We start from the raw sequence: 5,522 nt of genomic DNA, 5'->3' as shown, positions 1-5,522 counted from the left end.
AGCCAGGGTTTCTGCCACCATGCCACCCCTGGCCGACAGAAAAGGCAGAAAGTCACCAGGGTGATTTCTCTGAGCTTTCTCACCATGTTGTAGGGGCAGCTCCACTGAAGTTTGGACACAGACAGCTCTACACTTGCCTGTCCCATGGGTGGTCCCATCACCAGTTCGCAATTTGGAAAACAGACCCAAGCACTTGCCCATCCCATGGAACCTAACAGAAGTAGCGGTCTTATCCAGGGAACAGTATCATACCTGCTGTCCATCTTGCATTTAAAAACAACAATACCATTTTTCTTAATAGACAAAGGGTAAAGAGAGGTCACGCTCACAGTTATAGAGCCTAAAAGCCAGATATTAATTTCGAGAGACCGTAATAGCTTCATGATCTGTGCAAGCAAATCACTGTCATTCCAGATGATGTCTTACATGCACTGGCTTCTCTGTAAAACGAATTTACCTTTTCATTATTATTTACTGACTGCCATTGTATTTCATTTGTATGGATTTTATCCAGCAAATAAGGGGAAAAAAACAGCCTCAGAAAATCTAATAGAAAGATGGAGACAGTGAACAATCATTGGAGTCTGTATCTTGACTCTTGAGGTCACATTTCTGCCTTTTTTATTATGTTCATTTCAGGGAAATAAAAAAAAAATTCTAGATGGCAACGTATCAGATCTGATAACAGCATGGGCACATCCATCAGGAGCAGCAGTGCCAAAAAAGCACAGCTGTGACAAAACCAAGAGGTTACCCTCACTGTTAGGCTTAAGCAATTAGTTTGTCACCCAATCAATATTCAAAATACCACTGACTTTCTAAGAGCCCCTTACTGTGCACGCTCAGGCATGGCTGAGTCATTTGCAGCATGTACTGGCCTATATTCACGCTCAGGATGACTGTGCTCAAACCTTGATTCCTCCCACCCTAAAGTGATTCAGCCCATAGTTTTCAATCACCATCCTGGGATCAGGGCAAAGACTGGAGCCCCTCAAAGCTACTGCTGCTAATGAGTCTTCACAGAGACCTATTTGTATAACCACAGGACTGGGGTCATTAAGGCTAGCCTGAGAGAAGCTCAAGAATATCATTAGTTTCCATTTTACCCTCATTTAACAAAGCTGTCTCAGTGAAATGTTGTCTGGAAGAAAGGTCGATTAGCTTGCAGGAGAAAACAGTGCTGAAGACTGAAATAATGGGACAGTGACAGTGTAGAAACTGTGATGTGAACATGCTCAGGAGCTGCTTTCTGAGTATAAAAGACAGCCCAGAAAAGACTGGCAAGACATCAGCCTATAGTCTCCTAAATCACCAAGGCAAACCAAGTCTGGTTTGTTACTTTCACTTGTCTTCATTAAAAATAAAAACATACCCAAACAACCAACCGGGACAACATATCCCCATGCATAAAATCTAAATGGGTATAGCACTCATTCATGAAATGGCAAACACTAGCTTTATACCTTCAGTGTTCAGAGATGCCACATACATCCACTTTCCATCTCTCCCAGAAGGGCAATACCAGCAAAGGTATGTTATACTGAGCAAATGCATTTCTCCCCCTTCTCCCCTCACTGAAACAGAAGCTGTGCAAAAAGGCAGGCAGTGATCAGGGCACAAGAAAGGGGCGGGAGGGAGGGGGGGAAAGGAACAGAGACTTAGCCGTCTATTGAGGCACCAAGCCATCAAACTTAGGCTCTTGTCCAAGAACTTATTTGGGTTTTGAGTGGTTTTCTACAGGAAATTAAACTTGCAGCATCATGGCAATTATGTGCCAGGAGGTGCATCCCTAATAACTTTGTACTTGTCTATTGCTTTCAAAAAAATTTTTAAAAGGAAGTAAAATTCTTTAAGATAAATACAGCTCTACTAATCTCATTAACCCAGCTGGCCAAACTGAGGACAGATTATATTCATGTCTCCACAGAAAGTAATGGATACATTAGACACAAGAGAATCCACAGCCAAGACACCTTATTGTACCACAGTCCTGTATCACTACTTCAATTACAGCTTGCAGTCTAAGTTGTGGCACAAATCCATACAAAATCAGGCTTCCTTAGTCCTTGTACTGATAGCATTTTTGTTTATCCAACAGGTATCTAAATTCAAACACATACAGAAAACTAGGAACCAGCAACATCTTGCTAGGGAGTTAGTACTAGTATCTTGGGCAAAGTTTCATAGCTGAAGTCTGCTTCCTTCTTAGTTATGTGGCTGCAGTGTTATTTGGCTCTTTCCTTAAATAGCTCAGTACTGCTTAAAATCCCTTCCATCCCTCAAGGGAGACTTTGCAGACTGCAGAATTTCTGGACTGTCCAGTTCCTGAGAAATACCAGGCAAAACAAAACAGGGGAATACATCACAGCATTTGTCAGCTAGGTGGTTAAAACCTTCTGCAAGTTACATCAACTATATATTCAAGAGACCCAAGTCTTAGAAACCCCTATGGACCTGTTGAGCAGTGAGGTTGAGAGGGACATTCCTAAGTACCTAAAGTCTCAAGATAAAGTAACTTGGATTCTGGCCCTACAGGTTCCAGAGCAATACTGGTTTATTCATAACAAGTTTCCAAGGACTCCTGATCTGAGGATTTTCATGAGTCTCCCTCAGATCAAGCACAAGTTTTCTACAATGGTGGCCTGCATGTATTTAATGTTTCTCTGTATTTTGTATAGTTGAGGAAAAGCCAATTAGAGACGGAATGACTTAAGCAGGACACAACAGAACCGTTGGCAATAACTACTATGCTGAATGTAGAAACAACATGTAGATTTGAGTGATGTGAAAAGATTAGTGACACCTGAATTGGGCTGTATCATCATCTACCACATCAACTACCAGTGTTTTTGCTCAAAGTCAATGAGAAAAAAAAAGAAAAAAAAACTTTTTTGGTGGAGTTTCAAAGGAACCTCCATCCTCTGCGAGTTCAGAAGACACATTACACTCTAGGACTACAATAGAGGGGAAAATAAAAGAGCTTTGACAAAGAAAACATTAACATTTGTGAGATACAACAGCAAAGGCTGCTGTATAGCAAAGCCCAAGGAAAGAAAGAAAGAATTTTCTATAACACACTCCTTTAAATGCCTATTTTAAAAAAAAAGAAAACTAAGTACCACCTAAAACACAGGTATTCCTATGGTCCTCGGCCCTGGTCTCTTGTATAAATAAGATGCATTTGATCTCATTTTCTGCTACTCCATAAGCCACCCTGCAAGCCTTAGCTGTGCAGAAAAAGAGGTAATAGGCATGGGCGTTTCTTAGCTTCTCTCTGCCTCAGTCTGAGTCATAACTCCCGCAGGCCCTGAAGATTGAGATACACAACTCATGTTTGATCTCTTCTTATTAGTTTCTGTTTTCTGAGATCAAATGCCTTTCCCTAAATCATAGAAGAAAGAATACAGCTCCTTAAATAAGAATCAATGCTCTTATGTGCACAGCACTATGAACTAAGTCCTTAAATTCAACTGTGCCATGGGTTTCTCAAGCTGTCTCTATTGATCCAAGCCAATTCAGCAGCAACATTTCCCAGACTCATCAGGAAAAAAAAGAAGAAATTGAACAAAAACTTTTCCAAAGGCAGGGTAAAGAGGCAAGAGTAGCTTAGCTGATATTGAGCTGAGTGGCATATATGATTCATTGTCCCACTGCCATCTGCAATTGGGGTATGCATAGCTGCCCTGTAAAAAAACTTCCCCAAAGCTAATAGGCTCATCTTCAAACCACCCAAAGAACCTGGATCTCACCTCTCTAATGAATTATGGATATGGTCCAGAAGCATCTATTAATACTCACCACTGCTCCCACAGCCTCCCTGAACAAAACACTTAAGGAGAAATAGAAGCAGTCAAGGGATATTACACCAAAGATGTATCAACTCCTGCCAGGGATGGAGTCAAAGACTAAGTGAGAATACATTTTGTTTAAGAAGTGTATGAGCAACTGTATGTTCATAAAAACCTATCGGTTTGTTAACTCACCTACATCTTCTGCAACTATGCAGCAATTAAGAGGTGACTGATGCCTCATCTCATGACTATAGAGATGCACTCTACTTATTTAGTCCTTAGTGTAAATTGTACTGCTAATCTACACATTTTCTTGGTAAGGTATCTGCAGTCAAAAAAAAAGGAAGAAAGATTTTATTTAACAAGTGATTCAGTAGAGGTTATTTGCAAATCTTTTAAACCTGTAAATTCTACAGAAGTCACACAACCCTACCGGGCTTCCTAGATGATATTTCAACACAATGCTGTTGTATTACCTTATTATTACCCTTCCACTTAACAGGGCTTTTTTCCTTGGAAGCCAAATTTGCCCTAAGCAAGAGTCAAACCACAGTCCTGGTGCTGTAAACACTTACAAATACAGGATACCCCAGTGAACGCAGCAGGATTTCATAATCCAATGCAATTCAGTTGCTGATGACCAACTCCAAACACAGGAAGGAAGCAGTGGCACAGTCAGCCCATAAGCTGGCCATAAAGATTTGCTTAGGAATTGCGTATTTAAACCTTCACCTATTCTCACTTTATGTTTCATCTATAGAGTAATATATATGTAACAATATAGAGATTAGAATGTATTTTGTATCTGTCTATACACACACGCGCAGAAAAGAAGGGTTTCCTAACACAAAGCTTCCTACAGAAAGCGCAGGCTAAGCCCCAGCTCAGAGCAGGCATTCAGAAATTATGACCAAATTCATTAGCCCAAAGGTCATATGACCAGTTCATCCTAGTAGGAATAATAAAACTCAAGTCAAAGTTGAATTAGGTTCGAATTAGGCAAAAACTTTTACCTTGCTTCACTTCTGCCACCTCTAACCCTCTCAATATAAACATTTTTGCTCTTAAAAAGGCCCACCATGCTAAACCAAAAGGCATTTTTCCAATGTTTTCTTCAAGGTCACATAGCTCCAATGGGTTTCAAGACAAGATACCCAAGACCCAAGTACGACATGCAGTGTATCTGTATTAGACTTGATGAATGGGAGTATCTATGTTTATGAAAGTACACATACTGAGGGATAAGGGAAAAAAGATCAGAAACCCTTATTCATGAGGCTAAGTTGTAACAGGACTTTGAGACACTATTCTCAGTTCTGGAACAGTTTTTCTGCTCAGCATTAAATTGAAAATCTCTCTGCTCTGGGAAAATAAGACTTACAAATGAACTCACTGTTAGTAACAAATTTAGAGGTTCACTGTTGCTTTAGAATTAATGACAGTTTAATTGGTCAAATCTCCTTGAGGTGACTTCATGTTCTAATCTCAAGTTCAGTCTGCATGATGTGCAAGTCATTTCTACTCTCTAGACAGAAGAGACACCTTCCTTTGTCAGAGGAAGAAAAAGGAAAAGGAAAAAAGTCATGTTAGAAATCAGGTAAGAGTTCAACTACAGATGGTGCAGCATGCCACAGTGAGTTAAGTTTCCATGACCCTAACTCTAAGTTTCCAGAAAGTACAACTGTTTTATTTAAACACACATAGAACAGAACATAAATGCCACACAAGACC

This window comes from Apteryx mantelli, chromosome 5 (genome assembly GCF_036417845.1).
Source record: "Apteryx mantelli isolate bAptMan1 chromosome 5, bAptMan1.hap1, whole genome shotgun sequence".
Taxonomy (NCBI): Eukaryota; Metazoa; Chordata; class Aves; order Apterygiformes; family Apterygidae; genus Apteryx; species Apteryx mantelli.
Note: the sequence above shows the minus strand (reverse complement) of the source record.